The sequence below is a fragment of the Bos mutus genome, chromosome 5 (assembly GCF_027580195.1).
Source record: "Bos mutus isolate GX-2022 chromosome 5, NWIPB_WYAK_1.1, whole genome shotgun sequence".
In the NCBI taxonomy this organism is placed as follows: Eukaryota; Metazoa; Chordata; class Mammalia; order Artiodactyla; family Bovidae; genus Bos; species Bos mutus.
The window spans coordinates 81,611,421-81,624,940 of record NC_091621.1 but is presented as its reverse complement, the minus strand read 5'-3'; the positions used below and the strand labels follow the sequence as shown (position 1 = coordinate 81,624,940).

At 37.5% G+C, this 13,520-nt stretch overlaps 1 non-coding gene across 1 annotated transcript; it reads left to right on the top strand.

Annotated features, from left to right (window-relative positions):
• The first annotated feature begins 681 nt into the window (after positions 1-681).
• TRNAC-ACA (transfer RNA cysteine (anticodon ACA)) lies at positions 682-753 on the top strand. Its single transcript has one exon. It is a non-coding gene; the product is annotated as a tRNA-Cys (tRNA).
• Positions 754-13,520: the final 12,767 nt, after the last annotated feature.

The following is a 13,520-nucleotide window of genomic DNA, read 5'->3' as shown; positions in this document are numbered from 1 at the left end:
CTTTCAAGAGTCTTCTCCAACACCACAGTTCAAAAGCATCAATTCTTCGGCATTCAGATTTCTTCACAGTCCAAATCTCACATCCATACATGACCACTGGAAAAACCATAGCCTTGACTAGATGGACCTTTGTTGGCAAAGTAATGTCTCTGCTTTTCAATATGCTATCTAGGTTGGTCATAGCTTTCTTTCCAAGGAGTAAGCGTCTTTTAATTTCATGGCTGCAATCACCATCTGCAGTGATTTTGGAGCCCCCAAAAATAAAGTCTGACACTGTTTCCACTGTTTCCCCATCTATTTCCCATGAGTAATGGGACCAGATGCCATGATCTTAGTTTTCTGAATGTTGAACTTTAAGCCAACTTTTTCACTCTCCTTTTTCACTTTCAACAAGAGGCTTTTGCCCTGAAATTTGCTAATATACTGCATGATGGATAGGTAAACATGACTACAAGGTTTTAGAAGTAAGCAATTAGAGGTATGGAGCTACCATCCTTTGAAATGGTAAAGGTTGGAGAAAATAGGATTGAGAGTTTTGTACATTCTGAGTTTAAATGATGACTGTTAAACATGTAAATATAGATTTCAAAAAAGCAGTGGTATATTCAAGACTGGAGTACAGGGGCACGGTTCAGGCTGGAAAGTCATTAGTATATAGATGTTATTTAAATCTACAATACTTCCCTGGTGGCTCAGATGGTAAAGTGTCTGCCTACAAAGCAGGAGACCCAGGTTCAATCCCTGGGTTGGGAGGATCCCCTGGAGAAAGAAATGGCAACCCACTCTGGTACTCTTGCCTGGAAAATCCCATGGACTGAGGATCTTGGTAGACTACAGTCCATGGGGTCAAAGAGTCGGACACAACTGAGCAACTTCACTTTCACTTTCACTGGGTAAGAGCAAGGGAATGAATTCAGAAAGAAGGAAGAAGAGGCAGAAGAACTATGGTCCAAGACACTACAATATTATGAAGTTGAAGCGATAAAGAAGAATAAGAAAAGGAGACTTAAAATGTGCTTTCTGAAATAGCCAAAAAAAAAAAAAATAAGAAGAAATCTCCAGGATCCAATTATGTCAAATATTGCTGACTGATCAAGTAAGATGAGGACTGAGAATTTACCACTGTATTTAGCATCTTTGCGCTCATTATTGACTTTGAAAGGGCTTCCCTGATGACTCAGGTGGTAAAGAAACTGCCTGCAATGCAGGAGACCTGAGTTTGATCCCTGGGTCAGGAAGATCTCCTGGAGAAGGGAATGGCTACCCACTCCAGTATTCTTGCCTGGAGAACCCATGGACTGAGGAGCCTGTCAGGCTACTATAGTCCATGGGATGGGATGGCAAAGAGTCAGACACGACTGAGACATTGAAAAGGACACCTGGTGGAGCAGTTGAGTTTCAAAAAACGGAATAGATTCAAGAGTAATTAGTACTAGAGGACTAGAGACTATGGGTCTAGACAACTCTTCTGGTAAAATTTCGCATAAATGAAAGTAAAGAGAGGGATGGTAGCTGAACGGTAGGTAGGGCCAAGAAAGAATTTTTTTGTTTGTTTTTAACAGGCTGGATAACAATGTGGAAAGAAAGGAAAGTTAATTGATGTAGATGATAAGGAGAATCATTACTGAAGTAATGATGGCGACTAGGCAAGAGGCCATGAGATTTTTTGCACAAGAAGAGACTTCTGGGACTTCTCTGGTGGTCCAGTGGTTACGATTCTGCACTTTAAATCCAAGGGGTACAGGTTTGATTCCCAGTTGGAGAACTTAAGATCCCACATGCTGTGTTCATTAAAAAAATTTTTTTAATTAAAAAAGGAGAAGAGATTTTCCTATGTAGGAGCACTTTCTGTAACAGATGAGAAAGCAGTGGGTATAGACATAGATGCAGGTAGGTAGGTAAACATGAAGAAGAGAGCATGATGACATTTTTTTCTTGCTCCTATTCCCTCAATGAGATAGAAAGCAAGGTCATTGGCCAAGTGTAAAACTGGATTGTGTCTATATTTTTATACAATACTCTTCATGTGCAATTAGAGTAAATATGGTGACAGGTTTTGAATTAAGTCTTAGTGGTTGTGCAAGCAAGTTTTATTTAGCAGCATGACAAATTATGGAGGCCAGACTCTACATCCTAGGAAATTTCCTAGGAAATTTCATTTAGTCTTTAATTTCACAAATACCAAATGATCTTTGTGGTGTGCTTAGTCACTCAGTCGTGTCTGACTCTTTTCGATCCCATAGAATGTAGCCCTCCAGGCTCCTTTGTCCATGGGGATTCTCCAGGCAAGAATACTAGAGTGGGTTGCCATGCCCTCCTCCAGGGGATCTCCCCTACCCAGGGATAGAACACAGGTCTCCCACATTGCAGGTTGATTCTTTACCAACTGAGCCATGAAGGAAGCCTTACTAAGGCTTACTATAATCCTTATGATCCTTAATAAGTTCAAATATCCCGTTGTTATTTCAGGAGAAAGTATGAAAACTGAAATGTAGAGAACACTGAGAAATAGTTCCCTGGAGACCCAACTTAGAAGAAGAAAAAAAACTTACTTTTCCCATAGTAGGTACCTTTCTAGGGAGAAAAAAAAATTAAGCAAAATAGAATCCTCCATGGCCATAGAAAAGTGGGACTTAGTATATATCTTTCTGTTAGGAAATTCATTTAGTTCAATTCAGTTCAGTCGCTCAGTCGTGTCCGCTCAGTCTTTGCGACACCATGAATCACAGCATGCCAGGCCTCCCTGTCCATCACCAACTCCCAGAGTTCACTCAGACTCATGTCCATTGAGTCAGTGATGCCATCCAGCCATCTCACCCTCTGTCATCCCCTTCTCCTCCTGCCCCCAATCCCTCTCAGCATCAGAGTCTTTTCCAATGAGTCAACTCTTCACATGAGGTGGCCAAAGTATTGGAGTTTCAGCTTTAGCATCATTCCTTCCAAAGAACACCCAGGGCTGATCTCCTTTAGAATGGACTGGTTGGATCTCCTTGCAGGCCAAGGGGCTCCCAAGAGTCTTCTCCAACACCACAGTTCAAAAGCATCAATTCTTCAGTGCTCTGCTTTCTTCACAGTCCAACTCTCTCATCCATACATGACTACTGGAAAAACCATAGCCTTGACTAAGTGGACCTTTGTTGGCAAAGTAATGTCTCTGCTTTTCAATATGCTATCTAGGTTGGAAATTCATTAGTTAGCTTGATTTGTTGTTAATTTTTAGTAGCAAGTTCTCACCATTAGTGGCTCATAGACAAAGAAAGCAACTGCTGGATGAAGATGGACCATGGTATGACCGGGAAAACATTCTACTGGGATCAGATCAGAAACAGGTCCAAGATACACAACTGAAATGGCTATGCGTCCTTGGGTGGTTTTTCTCTAAGTTTCAGTACCTCTGTGTGATAAATGGATGTGCATGTGTGCATGCTAAGTCACTTCAGTTGTGTCCAACACTGTGTAACCCTGTAAACTGCAGCCTGCCGGGTTCCTCTGTCTATGGGTTTTCCAGGCAAGAATACTGGAGTGGGTTGCCATGCCCTCCTCCAGGGGATCTTCCCAACCCAGGGATCAAGCCCGCTGCTCTTACATTTCCTGAGTTGGTGGGCAAGTTCTTTACCACTCTCGCCACCTGGCTGGTACTAAACCTAATTTCCCTGGATGTACTAAACCTAATTTGTAAGTTTTATGATGTTCAAATAAAATACTGGCTATAAAATCACCAAGAAAATTGTTGCATCATTTTATCATTGTAAACCTGTGTTTCATATTAAAATTCATTTTTGCTTTTTATTTTGTTTCTTTGTGTAAATTGGGCCTCCCTGGTGGCTCAGTGGTAAAGAATCCACCTGCCAATACAGGAGATGTAGGTTCTATCTTTGGATCTGAGAGATTCCCTGGAAAAGGAAATGGCAACCCATTCCAGGTTTCTTGCCTGGAAAATTCCATGGACAGAGGAGCCTAGAAGGTTGGAAAAAAGTCAGACATGACTTAGTGACTAAATGACAATAACAATGAATAGGTTATTTCCTACATACATTTTTTAGTATGATCACATAATTTTTTTGAGAATTATACTACTGTGTAATAACTACAGGATGGAATACATACTTAGACAAAATAGATTTCATGTCTTAAAAGTATTTTATGATTGTGTATATTTGTTCTTGATAACTTACTGTCTGGTAAAATTACTGACTTTTTTTCTGTTCTCCTAATATGAACAAACAATGTCTTAGTGTCTATCTGAGACCTTGAAAATTATGACTCCAATTAGGTACAAGTTCTCATATGGCAATGTTGATTTAGTTTACCTACCAGTAGGAACAATAGATTCACTCATTAGGGCTTACCTATTTTAAAAGCAGTATTTAAACTTTTAAATCCCTACTTAGATGATCTCTGAAAAGTACCTTCTACATTCTGAGGAAATAAAATGCAGAAATGTTCACATTCATGAGACAATAGCTTTGACTGAATGCTGTAAAATGAAATCTGCTCTTTCAGTTTTTCTTTCAAAAGAAAGATTGCATAAATAATACATTTGGGCCTTGCAATACCAAACAAGCACAATAGCTACTTTACAGCTTTCATCAAAATGAAGGCCATCTTTTTCATTTTATTATGGAACTATTAATACAATATCATCAACTCTGATTGGCTGCAAGATTCCATAATGAAGGCTTCATGCCACAAGTCAACGGAGGTGCTAATATCACTGGATACAGGATGGCACCAGCCCAATGCCTGGTGAGCTGATAAAATATGAAAAGAAAGAAAGATAAATCTGAAACTTTTCAAATGTGGGGCCATGGTTTATTTCTTGGGAAAAACTCAGGCAAGAATTAATTTTATGATACTCCCCAAAGTCACCTGACAATCTTTTAAATGACAAATAAATAATACATGTTAAGATGTGGTTTGAGCCCTGGGTTGGGAAGATCTCCCGGAAGAGGAAACGGCAACCCACTTCAGGATTCTTCCTTGGGAATCTCATACACAGAGGAGCCTGGTGGGCTACAGTCTGTGGGGTCGCAAAGAATGGGACACCATGACCAAACAGCAACAACACATATATTACCTTGCTCATTTGGTTTGGGGATGTTTTTGGATACATTTCTATTCAGATCAGCCTTTTCACTGGTCTGTTAGAGGCATTAAAAACAAGCAAAGAAACCAAACCAAAAAATAGGTACTATTTGATTGTATCTATTTTCTACCTATTTCAGTCCAAAAAAGAAAGGTTTGTTAGGAGGAGGAATAAAAATAATGTCAAAATTAAGACTTCTCTAATTATTCCTGGATTTAAATTGTCCTTGCTTTTGTGGGCTCTGTCCCATGACCGCAGATAATTGAGAGCTGGCTGTAATTGACATACTAGGGTTTTCTTTTACTTAAGGCAAATAGAAGCAGCTAAACATTAGTTTTACCCTTTAGGTAAAAAGAGCACATGGCAGATAGTCACAAAGTAGGGGTTTAAATGGATTTACTAAGTTGGGATAAATGCAGTGTGTAGAAGGAATTTAAAGAAAATTCAAAGCAATCCATGGATAACAGCCTCACGTTACATGGATTTAGCACAACACAATTTAATTTCTTATACAAAGGAATTAAACAAGGTGGTATAACCTGTGATTTCTTTGTATTTTTGTTGATGTTTCCAAAGAAAATTTAGTTTTTCTCTTCTACTAAAGTGATTCTTAAAGTCCTTCTATATAATTAAATCTAAGTTTCATTTTATACTTAATACATAAAAATATTGTAGAATGTGTTAAGACATATTTCAGGTCAATGAGAAATAAGTTATAAACTGTCAATTGACTTGACATTGACAAATATGTACTTTGAGCGTTCACTGCAGTTTGGCATTGTAAAGATATTAGGAAAACAGTTTTTCACTGCAAACTGCTACTTGGTAGCTGGTAAACCTGGCCAAGTCCCTTAACCTCCTGGGCCTCCGTTTTCTGTTCTGTGAAATGGAAATGATTATAGATCTTATTCACAGAGTTCTTGTGAGGTTTAAAGGATCTAATAAATGTAAACTACTCAGAGGAATGCCTGACATATAATAAACATTCAAAAAGGAATTATTTTTGCTTTCCAACAGCATTTCAAATGATAGCCTGAAAGAAAAGAAAGTGAAAGTCACTCAGTTGTGTCTGACTCTTTTCGATCTCATGGACTATACAGTTCATGGATTCTCCAGGCCAGAATACTGGAGTGGGTAGCCTAAATTTCCCTTTTCCGGGGGATCTTCCCAACCCAGGAATTGAACCAGGGTCTCCTGCATTGCAGGTGGATTCTTTACCAACTGAATTCTGAGGGAAACCCAAAATGATAGCCTAGCAAGAGTAAATTGAGTGAAAAAGTTATCACTTTCTTGTCGTCAGCATTACATCCTGATAAGATTCAAGAAAAATCCTATTTTGTTATAAATTACTGCTACTGAGATTCACTGAATTAGATTTGAGGAATTTAAGATAGAGTCAGCATCAAATATTTGTGTTTGCTTTTTAAACAGGCAAATTAAAACATTGGCAAGTGCCTTTTAATTTAATTTTTAATTCTTATCCCTTTGGAGACTACACATAAAATATTCATTTATCTTCCATTTCAGTTTGGTAATATATTCTTGGCAATTAAGAACTTGATGGACTAGGAGATAAATGTATTTAGGTTAAATGTTAGTGCTTTGTATAAAGCCTGCTTTGCAGGAATTCTATTATGCTTCTCACTCTTTGGAAAGAGATGAAGCAAACCTCTAATTTTTAGAGCTCTGAAAATGGCAATGTGTCCCTACCCTCTTCAATAAAATCATTGACATTAAGAACTCCACCTTAATTTTACTGTTCAAACACAAAATGCTAAGCACTTAAAAGGCTCACAGATTACTGTTCATTCATTGCATTGATATCACTGATTTGGTCAGGATAATTCTAAAGCTCCCTAAGATTGGCCTTTGTTGTTATGAGATACTGGCAATCAGGAACCAGAAGTGGATTTAGCAATTTCCAACATTTGATGTCTACCATGAGAACCAGTCCAAGTTTTTTTTCACTTTATTTCATTTACTAACCCTTCTTTAAAAAAAAAAAGACTGACCCTTCTCCATCCCTGGGTTGACAAGATCCCCTGGAGTCAGAAATGGCAACTCACTCCACTCCTCTTGCCTGAAAAATTCTGTGGACAGAGGAGCTGAGCATACATGCACTCTGTTTATATAAAGATACAGTTGTTGTTGTTTTTAGTCACTAAGTTGTGTCCAACTGTTTGCAACCCTATGAACTGTAGTCTGCCAGACACCTTTGTCCATGGGATTTCCCAGGCAAGACTATTAAAGCGGGTTGCCATTTCCTTCTCCAGGGGATTTCTTCCCAACCCAGGAATTGAACCTGAGTCTCCTGCATTGGCAGGCATGTTCTTTACCACTGAACCATCAGGGAAGCCTTAATAAGGATAAATGAGTCTTAGATTTACATGTATATACAAATAGAGATATATGTCTATTTCCAATAGTAGAATGGTATACAACTGATATTTGTAACAATAGCATGTGTTAGACTATATAATTGACACTACCTGTAATTTAACTACTAATATGCCTCCCCTGTTTTACTTTCCTTTCATTATAATTTTATTCATAATAATTTGTTAATTATTATAAATAGTTATTGTTGCTGCTGCTGCTGCTAAGTCTCTTCAGTCCTGTCCAACTCTGTGCAACCCCATAGATGGTAGCCTACTAGGTTCCTCCGTCCCTGGGATTCTTCAGACAAAAACAGTGGAGTGGGTTGCCATTTCCTTCTCCAATGCATGAAAGTGAAAAGTGAAAGTGAAGCTGCTCAGTCATGACCAACTCTTCGCAACCCCATGGACTGCAGCCTACCAGGCTCCTCTGTCCATGGGATTTTCCAGGCAAGAGTACTGGAGTGGGTTGCCATTGCCTTCTCCAATAAATAGTTATTATATCTAAATTACAAAAGAAAAAAACTAAGGTGAACTGGTAATATATCAGATTACAAGCCAAGACATGTGCTTTTGTTCAAGGTATTTGCTTTTTCTAAGAACTAAATGACTCCTATGTTAAATGAGTAGGTGGTGTTTTGAAATAATTTCAGTAATTCAAGAAACCCAGTGAAAGTTCCCATTTCTCAGGTTTGATTTTGCACAAGGTATCTGAAACATCAGATTCTTTGTCTTGGCTAGAATTGTGTCAACTCATTGGGATCATATCAATTATCTTATGCTAGCCAGAAACAGCAGTTGATATCTTTATTTCTTTGATTAAATTTTAGCAATATTTATGACTCAATAGTATGACTTGTAGGAAAACCCATTGCTTAGGGCTTGGGTCTGAGAAAAGAACAATGGGAAGTTAGAGAAAATCAAAGAAATATTCCTTTGGTGGTAAAATGTTTGAGATTCCTGGAATGGAGTTCTAAGGTTTCTTTTTACTTTGTAAATCATTATGACCTATTGTTTAAATTTCCTGGTCATATTTTCTCATCCTAATACAATCAATTTTACCTCTCTGAGTGGTTATGTCTCAAGTTATACCTTAACGGTTCCCTGTTGGCTCAGATGGTAAAGAATCCACCTGCAATGCAGGAGACCCAGGTTCAATCCCTGAGTTGGGAAGACCTCCTGGAGAGGGGAATATTCTTGCTGGGAGAATTTCATGGACAGAGGAGCCTGGTGGGCTACTACAGTCCATGGGGTCACAAAGATTCAGACACAACGGAGCAACTAACATTATACTTCAAGTTAGACATGTGAACAAAATTTACCTTCCCTGATACAAGCATATCTGTATGAAGGTATAATATAAAGGTGTTGTGTGTATAAATTAATGATATTAATGTTCATGGGTAGCTCATGAAACTGAAGATGTATGCATTGGAGTATAGATTATCAAGTACATTGGAGGCTTGGCTGAGAAGACTATCATGTAACTAACTTCATATATGCAGATGCTCTTCATTGAGTTAATGTGCAAATTTTTCTTCAGCTTTATATAAAGCCTACCCACTTGCAATCTCCATTGTAACTACATGTACAGATTTACTCAACTGGTTTGATTAATATCCATACTTATGTAATGTAAATCAAAAAAATCTTTGCATGGTCAAGAAACGGAAAAATATTCGTTAAGGTTATTAAAGTAACTAAAAATGGGTTGAAATCTAAATGGCCAATGGTGATTTTAAAAAGCTATTGAGTAGAATGTTTTCCATCTATTTAAATCAGTGTTTATTTAAAAATGGACAAATTTCTGTCACGATGTTAAATGAAAAAGGAAATGTCCAAATGTTGATTGTGCTATGTAGCAACACGGCTATGCAAAAGAAAACGAACAAAAAGTCATGAATCAGGAAAAATACTGGAAAGAAAGACACTAAAGTGTTAATGATGGCTACCTCTCGGTTTCAGCTATCAGGTAATTTGCTTTTGTTTCCTGCAATTTTTCTCTGGTGAGCTTATATTAGTCTCATAATTGAAACTGTTTTATCTTTATAAAACAATCCATTGATTTTTAAAAGTGACTAGAATAGTATAACATTTAGTAGTTACATTTTGCCATGTATCTGTGACTCTGTGTGTGCTCAGTCACGTCCAACTCTTGAGACCCAGTGAATTTATAGCCTACCAGGTTTCTCTGTCCCTGGGATTTTTCAGACAAGAATATTAGGGTGGGTTGCCATTTTCTCTTCCAGGGAATCTTCCCAACCCAGGGATCAAACCCTTTTCTCCTACAGTTCAGGCAGATTCTTTACCCGCTGAGCCATCAGGGAAACACAATCTGGCACTATCTTACATGTTTAATCTTCAACAACCCAATCAGATAATATATTCTTAACATTTTACAGATGGAAACTTAGAAACAAAGAGATTAAATAACTTTCCCTGACTTATACATAAGTAGGTTGTGAAACTGGCACTCACAACTTTGGTTTTTGTGGCTTTGGTCTGAGTTATACTACTGCTATCAATGTGCACAACAGAAACGTTGTCATATTTTAATTTTTTAATGCTTAATCACAACAAAAGTATAGATGATATTACTGACACCCAGGTACCCATCTCTGAGTTCTAATTTTTTAAACAATACCACAACATGCTTATTTAAATCAATATTGTCCCATTCAAATACATCAATGGGGATGTGTCACTTTCAGGTGATAATGCCATTTTTATTATTATAGTAAGAATAGAAGTTGAATAATAAGGTAGTAAAATGATAGAACAGGTATAAGGCATACCAATTATGTACAAAATCTATATGAATAAAGCTATAAAAACTCTGATAAAAGAAATCAAAGAATGCCTAAATAAATGGAAAGATATTCCATGATCATGATCATAGATAAGAAGACTCAATATTGTCAAAATTTCAGTTCTTTCCAACGTGATCTCTAGATTCAAAATAATTCCAGTCAAAATCCTAATAAGCTATTCTGTAGATATTGACACACTGATTCTAAAGTTTGTATGGAGAGATAGAAGACCAAAAACAACCAACATAATGTTGATGGAAAAGAATGAAAGTGGACATTACTTACATTACTCTACCTCAAGACTTACTAAGAGGCTACAACAATCAAAACAGTGTGATACTGATGAGAGAACAGACAAAGATACCAATGGAACAGAATAGAAGGCCCAGAAAAAGACCAACACAGATATCATCAACTGATTTTTGACAAAGGAGCAAAGGCAATATAATGGAAAAATGATGCTGTTTCAACAAATGATACTGGAGCAACTGGACACCTGCATACACAAAGAAAAATTTTAATTGAAACACAAACACTGCACACTTTATAACATTTGACTCAAAGTGGGTCATAAACCTTAATCTAAAAAGTAAACTGTAAAACTGTAAAAATAAAAAATTCTCCAAGCCAGGCTTCAACAATACATGAACTGTGAACTTCCAGATGTTCAAGCTGGATTTAGAAAAGGCAGAAGAATCAGAAATCAAATTGCCAACATCCTCTGGATCATGGAAAAAGCAAGAGAGTTCCAGAAAAACATCTATTTCTGCTTTATTGACTATGCCAAAGCCTTTGACTGTGTGGATCACAATAAACTATGGAAAATTCTGACAGAGATGGGAATACCAGACCACCTGACCAGCTCTTGAGAAACCTATATGCAGGTCAGGAAGCAACAGTTAGAACTGGATATGGAACCACAGACTGGTTCCAAATAGGAAAAGTAGTATGTCAAGACTGTATATTGTCACCCTGCTTATTTAACTTCTATGCAGAGTACATCATGAGAAACACTGGGCTGGAAGAAGCACAAGCCAGAATCAAGATTGCTGGGAAAAATATCAATAACCTCAGATATGCAGATGACACCACCCTTATGGCAGAAAGTGAAGAAGAACTAAAGAGCCTCTTGATGAAAGTGAAAGAAGAGAGTGAAAAAGTTGGCTTAAAGCTCAACATTCAGAAAACTAAGATCCTGGCATCTGGTCCCATCACTTCATGGCAAATAGATGGGGAAACAATGAAAACAGTGGCTGACTTTATTTTGGGGGGCTCCAAAATCACGGCAGATGGTGATTGCAGCCATGAAATTAAAAGACACTTACTCTTTGGAAGGAAAGTTATGACCAACCTAGATAGCATATTCAAAAGCAGAGACATTACTTTGCCAACAAAGGTCCATCTAGTCAAGGCTATGGTTTTTCCAGTAATCATGTATGGATGTGAGAGTTGGACTATAAAGTTGAGCACCAAAGAATTGATGCTTTTGAACTTTGGTGTTGGAGAAGACTGTTGAGAGTCCCTTGGACTGCAAAGAGATCCAACTAGGGCATCCTAAAGGAGACCAGTCCTGGGTGTTCATTGGAAGGACTAATGCTGAGACTGAAACTCCAATACTTTGGCCACCTGATGTGAAGAGCTGAGTCATTTGAAAAGACCCTGATCCTGGGAAAGTTTGAGGGCAGGAGGAGAAGGGGATGACAGAGGATGAGACGGTTGGATGGCAAGTGATGGACAGGGAGGCCTGGCATGCTGTGGTTCATGGGGTCACAAAGAATCGGACACGACTGAGTGACTGAACTGAACTGAATTCTGACTTGTGTGAGGTGATATGTCATTGTGGTTTTGATTTGCATTTCTCTAATAATGAGCAATGTTGAGCATCTTTCCACGTGTTTGTTAGCCGTCTGTATGTCTTCTTTGGAGAAATGTCTGTTTAGGTCTTTTCCCACTGTTTGATAGGGTTGTTTGTTTTTCTGGCATTGAGTTGTTGGAGCTACTTGTATATTTTGGAAATTAATCCTTTGTTAGTTGTTTCATTTGCTATTATTTTCTCCCATTCTGAGGGTTGTCTTTTCACCTTGCTTATAGTTTCCTTTGCTGTGCAAAAGCTTTTAAGTTTAATCAGGTCCCTCTTGTTTACTTTTGTCTTTATTTCCATTACTCTAAGAGGTGGGTCATAGAGGATCTTGCTTTAATTTATGTCATCAAGTGTTCTGCCTATGTTTTCTTCTAAGAGTTTTATAGTTTCTGGTCTTACATTTAAGTCTTTAATCTGTTTTGAGTTTATCTTTGTGTATGGTGTTAGGAAGTGTTCTGATTTTATTCTTTTACATGTAGCTGTCCAGTTTCCCCAACAACATTTATTGAAGAGACTGTCTTTGTCCCACTATATATTCTTGCCTCCTTTGTCAAAAATAAGTTTCCCATAGGTGCATGGGTTTATTTTTGGGCTTTCTGTCTTGTTCCATTGGTCTATATTTCTGTTTCTGTTCCCATACCAACTGTCTTGATGACTGTAGCTTTGTAGTATAATCTGAAGTCAGGAAGGTTGATTCCTCCAGCTCCATTCCTCTTTCTCAAGACTGCTTTGGCTATTTGAGGTCTTTCGTGTTTCCATGTGAGTTGTAAAATACTTGTTCCAGTTCTGTGGAAAATGTCATTAGTAATTTGATAGGGATTGCATTGAATCTCTAGATTGCATTTGGTAGTATAGTCACTTTCACAATATTGATTCTTCCTACCCAGGAACATGGAATATCTCTCAATCTGTTTATGTTGTTTTTTTATTTCTTTCATCAGTGTCTTATAATTTTCTGTGTACAATTCTTTTGTCTCCTTCAGTATGTTTATTCCTAGATATTTAATTCTTTTTGTTTCAATGGTGAATGGGATTGATTCCTTAATTTCTCCTTCTGATTTTTCATTATTAGTATATAGAAATTCAAGTGATTTTTGTGTATTGATTTTATATCCTGCAATTTTGCTAAATTCACTGATTAGCTCTAATAATTATTTGATACTATCCTTAGGGTTTTCTATGTACAGTATCATGTCATCTGCAAACACTGAGAGCTTTATTTCTTTTCCCACAGTGAGAGCTTTATTTCTTTTCCCATCTGGATTTCTTTTATTTTTTTTTCTTCTCTGACTGCTGTCGCTAGGACATTCACAACTATGTTGAATAATAGTGGTGAAAGTGGACACCCTTGTCCTGTTCGATCTGGGGGGAATGCTTTCAGTTTTTCA